The sequence below is a fragment of the Cetorhinus maximus genome, chromosome 8 (assembly GCF_964194155.1).
Source record: "Cetorhinus maximus chromosome 8, sCetMax3.hap1.1, whole genome shotgun sequence".
In the NCBI taxonomy this organism is placed as follows: Eukaryota; Metazoa; Chordata; class Chondrichthyes; order Lamniformes; family Cetorhinidae; genus Cetorhinus; species Cetorhinus maximus.
The window spans coordinates 52,172,707-52,185,688 of record NC_135886.1 but is presented as its reverse complement, the minus strand read 5'-3'; the positions used below and the strand labels follow the sequence as shown (position 1 = coordinate 52,185,688).

The following is a 12,982-nucleotide window of genomic DNA, read 5'->3' as shown; positions in this document are numbered from 1 at the left end:
CTCACTGCTCACAGCCAGAAGGAGAAAGACTTCCCAGCACAAAGAGTACAAGGTGTTTATCAATTAGGAAAACAAGTTAATAAATTGCTTCTTATTTACATTCTTTTGAGGAAAGAACATGAAAGAAAGCTCATTAACATTTCAACTATCTTTAGACTCAGATCCAATGTTTTTATCTTGTGTGGCTATGCTGGGGACTGAATCACAACATATAAAGGAACTGTTTCACTGAGCTTGTGGAAAAATGTACATGAGTTCCTGAACGGTGGCAATGCTGATTTGTGAAGCTTCTAATGGAGCCACTCATTGACAGTCGCATAGTTAATGACAACAAAGTGCCTTCTGACAAGTTTGGAACCCACCTTGGTGGGATCATATCAAGTTTAAGATTTAATAGAAATGTGTTGATGTGGGTGGACCTTTTTAATAAAATTAAATCCATCCCAAAGTTCTGTTCTAAAAGCCAACTTTGCAGAGTCCAGCTATTCACATTCACCACTAAAGTATTTGCTTTATGATGTGAGAAGGCACAGGTGAGAATTATTGAGTAAACATGTTGCATAATCTTTAAATAAGGTTTTGCATCGACGTCTGTAAGAGATTAATATCAGTAATCTTAAAGGCAGCAGGAATCCTGCACTTTCCTGCCCTGCAACTTCTAATCCTGCTTCTCAAAGTGTTTTCTGACAAATGGAAAGCCACTTTGAAACCAAAGTGTGACTTTGTGTGTTCCAGACCGAGAATCCGAGCATCTGTACGTGCAGGTATCCGAGGAAGTGAATCGGATTGTTCGGACAGTGGAGTCCAATGAAGGAAATGAGAATACCCTGAATGGAAGAAACTTGGTGGAAGAACCAGAAACAGATGGGCCAAGAGAATCTGGTGAGTGCATGATGTATCATCATAACTGAAATGAGCTAGTGGACAAACTGAACTCCTGGCTTGTACTCACCGAATTCATTCACCTGAGTAAATATCTTGGAGAAAGGCATCCTCTATCCCCCTTTTAGAACGGAATCGTAAGCAGGTCCTATATAAATGGGGTCACAATTCAGTTATACAAAGCACTCCCAGACAGACTGCCCAGTTATCTAATTAGCTTCTGATTATGGCAGCAACACAAACAAAGATGTTGAAAATGTAGACTGCTGCTCAGTTTTGTGTATTGACTGCTCTCCGGTTGGAGGCACTTCCTTAAAATGCACCTGGCTGAAACTCTGTATTAATTCTAATCATGTTATTTAAAGTCACATAAAAATCGAATGGATTCACTAATGACAGTGCAACTTTACCATCAGTCTGTTGTGGCTTGGTTGGTAATGCTCTTGTCTTTGAGTCATGTGGTTTTGGGTTCAAATCCCACTCTAGGACTTGCATACAAATACGAAGGCAGTAATAAGGGAGTGCTACACTGTCAGAATTGCCATCATTTGAATGAAATGTTAAACCAAAGCCCCATCTGTCTGCTTGGGTGGATGTAGAAGATCCTGTGACACTATCTTGAAGAAGAGTAGAGGAGTTATCCCCAGTGTCTTTGGGGGAGACGGTGGCACAGTGGTAATATCACTGGACTGGTAATCCTGCACTGGAGGCGAGGGTTCAAATCCCACCATGGCAGCTGGTGGAATTTAAATTGAATTAATAATCTGGAATTGAAAAGCTAGCCTGTGACCATGAAATGATTGTTGTAGAAACCCATTTGTTTCACGAATTCCCTTAAGGGAAGGAAATCTACCATGCTTACCTGGTCTGGCCTACATGTGACTCCAAATGCACAGCAATGTGGTTGACTCTTAACTGCCCTCTGAAATTGTGACATGTCACTCAGTTCAAGGGCAATTAGGGATGGGCAAGACCGCCCACATCCCATGAAAGAATAAATAAAAAAATATATTTATCCCTCAATCAACATCAGTAAAACAAATTATGTGGACATAATCACATTGCTGTTTACAGCAGCTTGCTGTGTGCTGCATCTCCTACATTAAAAGTGGGAGTATACTTCAAAAGTACTTCATTAGTTGAGATGTCAGGTGGTCATGAAAAGTATTATATTAATGCAAGTTTTCTTTTTAGCCATGCATTAAGACAGTGTAAATGGGACGCCGGAACAGCGAGTGCCTAACCCTAGATTGAGATGAAAACTTTAGTGATCTGTTTAAACAGTTCCTGGTTGAGATCTGTGATCACCTCTGTCAATTATGTATCCATGTGACATTGATTTAGATGTCCAAAATTGGTCTAAGATTATTTGTTGTTTTTGTTTTCTGGGAATTGTCTCCTCTCTCCTGAAGATTTACACTTTGTGCAGGAGTTTGCTTCCATGGGTATTGTTTGTCCTCAGATAGTTCATCAAAGTCAGCCTTGATCATCAATGTCAGAACCCATGAGGTCACCATAATACAATCCCCCTCCTCTCATCCCCCACCCCAATGCTCACACATGCCCACTTCAGTAGTGTCTACTGATTGGTCAAACCCCAGAGCTCTGAGTCCAATTGTACTTCCCCTAGTGCTCCTGCCATTGAGATCAGCTAATAGAAGTCATTTGGAATTGAGCCTGTAGTCAGTGTCATGGCTCACTTGTTCTTGAGGCACTGGAGAGTGGTAAGGAAGGCTTCTGTAAACAGGAATAAACCTACCACACTCCCAATCTCCAGTCCTTGCCAATATATAATCAATATGACCGGTCTTCATCCTACATGAAGTGGTTCAAAGTAATCTCCAGGCCCGGATGAAATGTATCCCAGGCTGTGAGTGAGGCAAGGGAGGAGACAGCAGGGGTGCTGGCAATAATTTTCAATACCTCTCTGGCCACAGGAGAGTTGCCAGAGGACTGGAGGACAGCCAATGTGGTACCGTTATTCAAGAAGGGAGGAAGGGATAAACCAGGGAACTACAGGCCAGTCAGTCTAACCTCAGTGGTGGGGAAACTATTGGAAGCAATTCTGAGGGACAGAATTAATCTACACTTGGAGAGGCAGGGATTAATCAAGGACAGTCAGCATGGTTTTGTTAAGGGGAGGTCATGTCTGACAATTTGATTGAATTTTTCAACGAGGTGACCAGGTGTGTAGATGCATTTGGCGTAGTATACTTGGACTTCAACAAGGCTTTTGATAAGGTCCCGCATGGGAGACTGATGACGAAAGTAAGAGCCGATGGGATCCAAGGCAATTTGGCAAATTGTATCCAGAATAGGCTGAGTGGCAGGAAGCAGAGGGTAATGGTCGAGGGGTGTTTTTGTGACTGGATGCCTGTGTCCAGTGGGGTCCCTTGCTGTTTGTGGTATATATAAACGATTTAGACTTGAATGTAGGAGGGTTGATCACTAAGTTCGCGGATGACATGAAAATTGGTGGGGTGGTAAATAATGAGGAGGATAGCCTTAAATTACAGAAGGATATAGACGGGCTGGTCAGATGGGCTGATCAGTGGCAAATGGAATTTAATCCAGATAAGTATGAGGTGATGCACTTGGGCAGGACAAACAAGGCACGGGAATACACGCTGAATGGTAGGACCCTGGGAAGTAACAAGAATCAGGGACCTTGGCGTGAATGTCCACCAGTCCCTTAAGGTAGCGGGACAGGTAGATAAGGTGGTTAAGAATGCTTTTGGCATACTTGCCTTTATTAGCCGAGGCATAGAATATAAGAGCAGGGAGGTTACACTGGAACTGTATAATACGCTGGTTAGGCCACAGCTAGATTATTGCATGCAGTTCTGGAATCCGCATTATAGGAAGGATGTGATTGCACTAGAGAGAGTGCAGAGGAGATTTACCAGGATGTTGCCTGGGCTGGAGAGTTTTAGTTATGAGCAGAGATTGGATAGACTGGGGTTATTTTCCCTGGAGCAGAGGAGATTGAGGGGTAATATGATTGAAGTGTATAAAATTATAAGGGGCATAGATAGGGTAGATAGGAAGGAACTTTTCCCCTTGATGGAGGGATCAATAACCAGGGGGGCATAGATTTAAGGTAAGGGGCAGGAGGTTTAGGGGGGATGTGAGGAAGAATTTTTTCACCCAGAGGGTGGTGGAAATCTGTAAGTCACTGCTGAAAGGGTGGTAGAGGTAGAAACCCTCATAACATTTAAGAAGTATTTGGATGTGCACTTGTGATGTCATGGCATAAAAGGCTATGGGCCTAGTGCTGGAAAATGGGATTAGAATAGTTAGGTACTTGTTTGACCAGCACAGGCTTGATGTAGACCTCTATGACTCTACATACAGATGGTTTCTGACAACGAAATGGCAGAAATATTAAATAATTACTGTGCTTTAGTATTTATCAGAGAGATCGATCAGATGGGCATGAACATCAGAAGGTGAGATTAGAAATTATATAACTGCAAATAAAAAGAAAAAAACATAAAATAAACTAATCAAACTCAAAGAGGATAAAACCCCTGCTCTGGATGGATTGAATCAGTGTATTTTAAAAGAACTTACTGAAGAGATAGCAGAGGCATTACTAGACATATTTAAGAAACCTGTTAGGGAACTGTAGTGTCAGAGGACTGAGCGATAACTAACATTACTCCTATCATTAGGAAGGGAGTTAGAACATATCCAGGAAACTGCAGGCCCCTGATCTTAATATTGCTGGTCTGAAGAATAATCCCTACTAAAGGAAAACAAAGAAAAACATCCTAAAACCAAAAATATAATAGAGTGGAGCCAGTTAGCTCAGTTGGCTAAGAGTGCAAAGTAATGCTAACAGTGTGGGTTCAATCCTTGTACTGGCTGAGGTGGTTCTTGAGGCCTACCCCTTGCAGTGCCCCAGAGTTATATCATGGCATAAGCCATGCTTATCAGCCCTTGGTGGACTGTGGCACAGGGTGAAAGTAGTGAAACACCCTGCACTGCTAATCCACTGCAGCTGCCAAGCTACCCTGAGCTCTTGGATCCTCCTTTTCTCTAGGATCATTTGAAAGTAATTGAGAGATTGGGGGTAGTAGTACACACCCATCCTCCACCACTACCAGTTTCCTTAGTGTAGGTTTATCCATAAAAAGGGGGGCAAATGAAATCACTTACACTTGAACAATAAATCTACATGGATTTCAAAAGGGAGAGTTTTACTTGGCCAGCTTCTTTGCATTTTTTGAAGAGGTAATAGTTGTCAAGGGCAATATAGTCGATGTCATTTATCTAGATTTCCAAAGGGCCTTCAACAAGGTGCCAGTAAGATCAGATCACGTGGAGTCAGGGGACAAGTAGCAGAATGGAAAGGCAGCTGCCCCAAGTTAGAAAGAAGAGAGAAGGGGTAAAGGGCAGCTATTTAGAGTGGAAATTTGGAGTTCCACAAGAATCAGTGCTGGGACCACTTTTGTGCACAATTTATATTAATGATTTAGACTATTTGCAATTGACACCAAATTGAGGAGGACAGTAAATACTGAGGACTGCACTAAATTATAGCTCAGTATTTTTTTAATTTTTTCATGGGATGTGTGTTGTTGGCAAGGCCAGCATTTGTTGCTCATCTCTAATTGCCCTTGGACTGAGTGGCTTGTGAGGCCATTTCAGAGGGCAGCTAAGTATCAATCAGATTACTATGGGTGTGGAGGCCAGACCAGGAAAGGATGGCAGATTTCCTTCCCTAAAGGGCTTTAGTGAACCAGATGGGTTTTTATGACAATCAATGATAGTTTCATGGTCACCATTACTGAGACTAGCTTTCAATTCCAGATATATTAATTGAATTTAGATTCCAGTAGCTGTGACGGTGGGATTTGAAGACATGCCTTCAGAGCAACAGCCTGGGCCTTTGGATTACTAGTCCAGTGACATTACCAGCGTGCCATATTATACCAGTGACCACAGCAGTACCTTATTGACTGTAAAGAGGTTTGGAATGTCCTGATATTATGTAAGGTGCTACATAATTGCAAATCTTTTTTCTTTACTGTGTAATTATGTTTATCAGATTCTAAGCATCATCAGGATAGCAAGCTGTGTAATCAATATTCTCGGCTAACATTTCAATCTTTGGTACTTTCTTGCTCCAGGAGATTTAATCTTTCACAGTCTTTAAATGAGAGCATTTATAAAAAGAGAATGAGAGGCTCTGAGATTGGGAAGCTTTTCCATTTATTATTGGTTGGCCTGGCCCACAAAATAGATACGGCTTTTTGATTTAGTTCTAATCTCTACACTGGATTCACCCTGGATGGTATTAATGACACCCCGCTTTATCTTCCCAACAGTGGACAACTCTATTTCCAAAATTATTGAAATACTCCAAAAAGTTGGCGATGACGTTGATACAGAGGTAAGATGTATGAATTTCTTTTGTTCATTTTCTGGATTTGGCCATCACTGGCAAGGCTGGCATTTATTGTGGAGCCTTGTTTTCTTTGAGAAACTACTGAAGAGCCACCTTCTTGAACCGCTGCTGTCCATGTGGTGAAGGTGCTTCCACAGTGCTGTTAGGGAGGGAGTTCCAGCACTTTTGATCAGTGATGATGAAGAAATGACGATATATTTCCAAGTCAGGATGATGTGTGATTTGGAGGTGATGGTGTTCCAATGCACTTGATGTCCTTGTCTATCTCAGTAGCGGAGCTCATGAGACTGGGAGCTACTGCTGAAGAAGCTTTTCATCAATATTGACCTGATACACAGAAACTAATGAACCCTGGAGGATTCCTGGGTTGAAAGGATATTTTACCTCAAAGTTTTGAAGTTAGTGAAATGTTTACATAGGCAGTTCCCAATTTCAAATTGGATGTGAGGAATTTGGGGAGGAAAATTATACAAAAATGTGACAATGTCCCAGCAACAAGAAGTAAAATAATTGACAGGAAATGTGTGCAGCAACCTGACTTTTAGTAAGTAATGGATATATATATTTGAGATATATATCTATAACAGAACAAATATTCAGTATTTTCACCCAGTCTTTTGATGCACATATAATTCAATAATGACTTGGTTTTCATTAGCTTATTAAAACTTAGATTGTACACTAACTGATAACTTCAGTTTTAGTCACTGCTTGAATTGCATTATCTTAGATTACCGGATATATTGACTTAGCAGCAATTGGAAAGGATTGGCCTGGTTTTGTTGTACTGGTTCCTGATTTCAGTTCTCATTTGTCTCTGGCAGCTCCAAGGAGATTCATTGCTTTCCATCTTCTTCAAAGACATCAGCTATAATTCCTTCAAAGAACTGGCAGACCAATACATCGAACATGAAGTGAGGAGCAAGGTGACACAAGAGAACCCTGATTTTGTTAAGTTTGCTTTTACACTTGATTTTACTGCGAAGGTAGCGGGGATCTGTGGCCATCAGGTCAAACGAATTACTGGCTTCGGGAGCCAGTATCTCCAGGAGACATGTTGGCAGCTGCCCAGTTTCAGTGAGCAGGTGGGTGCTAACTTCATCTTGTACAGCCAGCAATCTGGAAGCGTGGGTGAGGGGGAGTAAATTCAGAGTTGCTAAGGTGATATCCAAAAGCTTGTAATATATTCAGCATGAAATTACACAGAATTCTCAGTCGTTTTGTAGTACAGAACCTGAATATTGCTGAAAAAGGAGACAAGCTGTCGAAGTTTATCGTCTTGCACTCATCAGGACAATTCGCAAGAATACTAAATGTAAGGGGAACAACAATTTATACTTCATGAGAAGAGAGTGCTGATTGGTTGTCACATGGACTCTGACTGGTAGACACTTTGCCATGGAGAATGCACCAGTTATCAGTTCAGTTAACTGATGCATTCTCCATGGCAACGTCTCTGCCAATCAGAGTCCACTTGACAACTAATCAGCACTCTCTCTTCATGGAGTATAAATTGTTGTTCCCTTTACATTTAGTATTCTGGTAAATTGTCCTGATGAGTGCAAGATAAAAAACTTTGACAGCATGTCCCTTTTTTCAGCAATAGAATTACCTATAGTATACAAACAAGCCATTCAACCCATTAGGTCTATTCCAGTGTTTATACTTCACAGCAGTGTCCCTTTACTGTAATCACCTCTTCCTACCCTGTTCCTTTAAGCCTCTATTGCTTAATCCCTCTCATATGTATCAAGCCTCCCCTTAACTGCATCAATGATCCAACCACTCTGTGTTAAATCAAACCCTCCTAAATTTTCATTTGCTTTGTTAATGGTAATCTCATATTTATGTCCCATTATCTTGAACTCTCTCACAAATGGGAAGTTTCTCTACATCCATCCTATCAAACCCCTTCATAATTTTCAAGACTTCTAGCAGGTCTCCACTTAACTTTCCAGATGTGAATCTTTCCTGATAGGTGCATTCTTTCAACTCCTTGTAAATATATCTGGCACTATCTCCCATATCTTCAATATCCTTTTTAGTATATCCTCCAATGCAAGTATATCTTCTCCCAAGGAAGGGGGTGAGGGGTCAGTTTGTGGAGGGCAGGCATTGAGGAAGGGGGGTGGTGACACCTTGGGGGGGTCCCCCCGATGCACACAGGGAATCCCCTGAATGAGATGCTCTTCCTTCCTTTCCACCTTTTTTCATCCAGGCCACAAAAAAGCAGCCTGCTCGCTCTTGCCCGCTTGCCCATGCCAGCCGTATTATGGCATGGACAGCATATTATCCTGGTCAATAGGCTTGCTAACAAGTCTAATCGACGTTTCTTTACAAATGGTGGGTGGGCTGCAGATTTCAGGGGCCAATTCGAGGGTGGGCGGGAAAGTGGTGGGCTAGACACTCTGACATATTTTATGTGCCCCTTCTCCCTGCCAAGAACACACTCAGCGGGAGAATGTAAAATCCAGTGCATGGTTTTGACACCACTGAGTAGCTTGCTAGATCCCTTCAAATGGTAGTTAAGTGTCCACCGCATTGGTGTGGGATTGGAGTTACGTATTGACTTGACTGGATATGAATGAAAACATTAGCGTATCAGTGGGGTTTTTCCAATGGTCTGACAGGCTCATGGTCACTTTTACTGGGACTAGCTCCTTACTTCCAGATTTTTAAAGCTGATTTCAAATTCTCAAATGGCTATGGTGGGCTTTGAATTCCTGGGTCCAGATTTTTGCTCCCGGGTTGGGTGCACAGAGACGAGAGAATTCCTGGCTCTGCCAACCTGGCCTTCAAAAAAAGCCGCCTGTTGGATTTTCAGTTCGGGGGCAAGGGCGGGGGTTGGGCTTGATTAGAAGTTGGGGTCGACGACTGGGATGAACTGAGGTGGATGCTGGGTGGAAGTCCTGCCTCAGGGCTCCAGCATTGTGTCCAAAGTTTAAAAGTAAAGCTCAAAACATGAAACATCCCTTCAGACCTCACTCCCCCCCCTCAATCCCACACACTCCCCATGCCCCATCCATGCCTACCCATGCCACCTCATGCCCCTACCCACTCCATAGCCTTTCATACCTTCCAAGCCAAACCATGTGCTCCACCCACCCTATAACACCTCATACCCTCCTTGCCAACCTATGCCCACACCCACCCCATGGCCCTTTATGGCCCCTATACCAACTTAGTGCCAACCCATATGCCTCCACTCACCAGCTTTTGCTTTTACACTTACCATGCCAATTCACCCAGTATCCACCATGGACGACTTCAGGACCCATGCAGAAATGAGATAAAATAAAGTTCTAAGTGTCTGCTGCAGCCTTCACCATATTGTAAAAAATCCTCTCATTCATAAAAACCCAATTACTACTTTTATGCACTTCTTACACACATTTTAACAATTCCAAAGGGCATCTGGCCTACCCCAAAGGGCACCTGACCTCCACCAAATGTGTCCTGGGACCAGATTGAAAGGGGTACCCTGGCTGTCCAAATGAATCCACTGAGTTCAGACCAGCACTTACCAGATCTGATCTGCACACTCTGGGTTTCACACTCTTGGCATACAAAAATCCCACTTCAGTGGAGACAGCTGATGATTTAAATGGCCAGCTTCCTCTATTAACTGTGTATACATGAAACAGGCCCCACGCCCATTCCTGCCCTTGTGAAAATGAGACCAGCCCCTTGAGCATGGTGAAAATCTGGGCCACACTCTCAATTATTAGCCCAGTAACATAACCACATAACATAGCATAACTACCATACCAATTTTGTGTAATCTATCTTTTCAGCAAGAAACAGCAAGCAACATAGAGAAAATTCCAAGTCCAGATTGAAGATGGAAGTTGAGTGGATGATTAATTTTCCTGCTATCATCTCCTGAAACTGTAGAATGGCACAGACTGAAAACTGACTTCTGTTGACACTCCTTAGAGTGGATTGACTCAGCACTATTGGTTTGGACACAATCATCAGTCTTTTACTGTGATGACGGGAAGTGGGATCACCAGTCAGTTGAGAAACCGACTGTAAGATGTGCTGCAGCTACCACCATTACTTAAACTAGTTAAATATCCAGGACCACTCGCCCTCCACACTACTTCCCGAAGTTGAGGAGGACTTGTGAACAGATTATGTATTAAGTCCCTGTGATAGACAATGTGATATTGCTGAGGCCAGGTAGACACCAGCTCCAGAATTTACTATGTATTTGCTCTGAGAATAACGCTTGGACTGTTTAGAAGGGGTCAGTAGTTGGGAATCTTCCCACCAGCCCTGACCAGAGGATGGGCTGAGTTGCAGATTGTGCCTGTAGATTCATATCCCATCTTCAGCACATGCTGTCTTCTAGAGGCAGTCCGTAGCTGGATACTTACTTTAAAATATGGCCCTGTAGCGTTTATGGTGGGTTGCCCGTATGTTCACAGTATCTGCTGAACCATTCTCGTTTTACTGATAGCTGCACTGTTCCTGTAACCAGCTATCAACCCACATAACAGGGCACAGGGAGATATCTGAACAGCCTGCTATCTGTGCAGCCGATAGAGTGGGAGGGTTCATTTAAGCTGTGACACTATTCTGGAGCAGGTGGTACCCCATATCACATGGTTTACAAAAGCATAGCAAGCTGCTGAATGTGGAACTGGTCCCTGAGCCAGCAGACCTGATCCTGGTTCCATATTCAGTCAATTGCCATAGAGTGGCAATTTCTATCACAAGTACTGTTTCTTATTGTGTGTGTGTATTGGGAGGAGGGCGAGTTATCTGAGGATGTTTGATATTCTGTGATGTCTTTATGTTGGGTTATTTATTGTGTTTAGAGGTACTTTTATCCTTTTTTTCATAGAATGTAGGCATCGCTGGCAAGGCCAGAATTTGTTGCCCATCCCTAATTGCCCTTGAACAGAATGGCTTGTTGGGCAGTTAAGAGCCAATCACATTGCTGTGGGTCTGGAGGCACATGTAGGCCAGAGCCGGTAAAGGTGGCAGATTTCCTTCTCTAAAGGGCATTAATGAACCAGGTGGGTTTTTACACCACTCGATGATAGTTTCATGGTCACCGTTACTGAGACTAGCTTTCAATTCCAGATTTGTTATTGAATTTAAATTCCACCAGCTGCCCTGGTGGGATTTCAAGCATTAGACTGGGCCTCTGGGTTACTAGTCCAGTGACATTACCACTGCACCATCTCCCCTACTGAAGGGTGATGTTCATGGAGTAGAGAGAGATGCTGGGAGTGGCAGTGTGCTTGTTCTATTTGAAGTGAACAGACAGGGCTCCTGTGCTGGGGTCATCGGTGAACATGGGTGAGGAAAGAAATTGCAGTAGGCGGGATTCAGAGCCAGATTGGAATTGTAACTCGGGTTTAGAGATTGTGGGAAGCCTTTGTGATAAAGTACATGGGGTTTCTGAAGAGAAGTTCTCTTCAAATATGTGAGCTAATTAAAAGTAGATGGAACTATATTTGTTATTGAGCACTGATATCAGGACATTTTACTCCTGTTGAATCAAATAAAACTTTAAAGATTGAAATAACGAATCAAGTTCAGATTGTTATTGTCCACATCAAGAACAATCTTTCATCTCACTGCTAACATGACAGGGCAGTTAGAGTGGAAACACAATGAAGTTCTAACAGGGATTGGTTGTGACCTGCTGCTCAAGGTAAACTTGTGAAACAGGACTGTGGCAGTGGATCCTTAATATACCTCATTTCAAAATGTAGGAATTCAATTTTGGGGCACCCCCCATAGCATCCACAAGGCTGATACAGGAGGAGGGACACATGGACACCTGGGGCTAGATTATCACTCTTGGGTTGGGACCCTGATGCCCGGATTTTTTCCAGGGTCCTGACCCCATGCCCTGTCTTTGTCGCTGATGCAACACCGTTTTAAAATGCAATCTTCTAATTGGCTGGAGGTGAGCTCGATGCCCAATAGCACAATTCCAGGAGGCAATGTTCAAAGGCAGATGACAGCCATGACTGGGCTAGCTGTTGCCTTGCAGATTGGAGCAGGCGGGAGATCAGATGGTCACAGCCTCATGATGCAGGCAAGTGGCAAATGGTGAATGAAAAGTTACAGGCTCGCTCTGTGTGAATAATTCTGTTCTGCCCAACAATTTTACTCCAGCAGAAACATCGTTTAATTACTCCTGAAAGCTGTGCACTGACATACTCCAGACTGCGCGCTTTTCCCGATGCAATTTCAAAATCTCCTTCTGGCCTACCCCTGCCCATTACCAAGGAGATTAACAGGCTGTTGTTTTGGAGGTGAGTTGATTACTGGCGCCCTCTCATTACCCTTGTTTTGAAAATAGCGGGTGTCTGAAAGGCTGACACGCTGTTTTTAAAGTGCCCACACTTGACCTTGTCTCCATGAGCCCCTGGTTTGTGCTGAGTCCCAACATGGTGAGCACTGTACAAAAGGCCCTGCTTTAGATAGGGAAGTGGGTTGTTATCACTTCCCCTGCTGCAAGTTCACACCTACAGGGGCAGGATTTTACAGTCTCAGCCAAAGGGTTTGCAGGTAGAGGGAGGGGACCTGTAAAATTCCTGTGTAGCTTTCCCGCCCGCCCTGACCTGTGTGCAATTTTAGAGTTACCTAGGTCGTCCTTGCCTCAATTAAGTGTTTAGGTAGACAATTAGTGACTACGTAAGGGCCGTTCCCACTCAGCCTCAA

The 12,982-nt window shown here is 43.2% G+C and overlaps 1 long non-coding RNA gene across 1 annotated transcript; it reads left to right on the top strand.

Moving 5' to 3' along the window:
* Positions 1-738: 738 nt before the first annotated feature.
* Positions 739-11,838, top strand: LOC144683626 (uncharacterized). The gene is made up of 4 exons (XR_013577305.1): positions 739-882; positions 6,216-6,280; positions 7,120-7,380; positions 10,090-11,838. It is a non-coding gene; the product is annotated as an uncharacterized LOC144683626 (long non-coding RNA).
* The last annotated feature ends 1,144 nt before the right edge of the window (positions 11,839-12,982 follow it).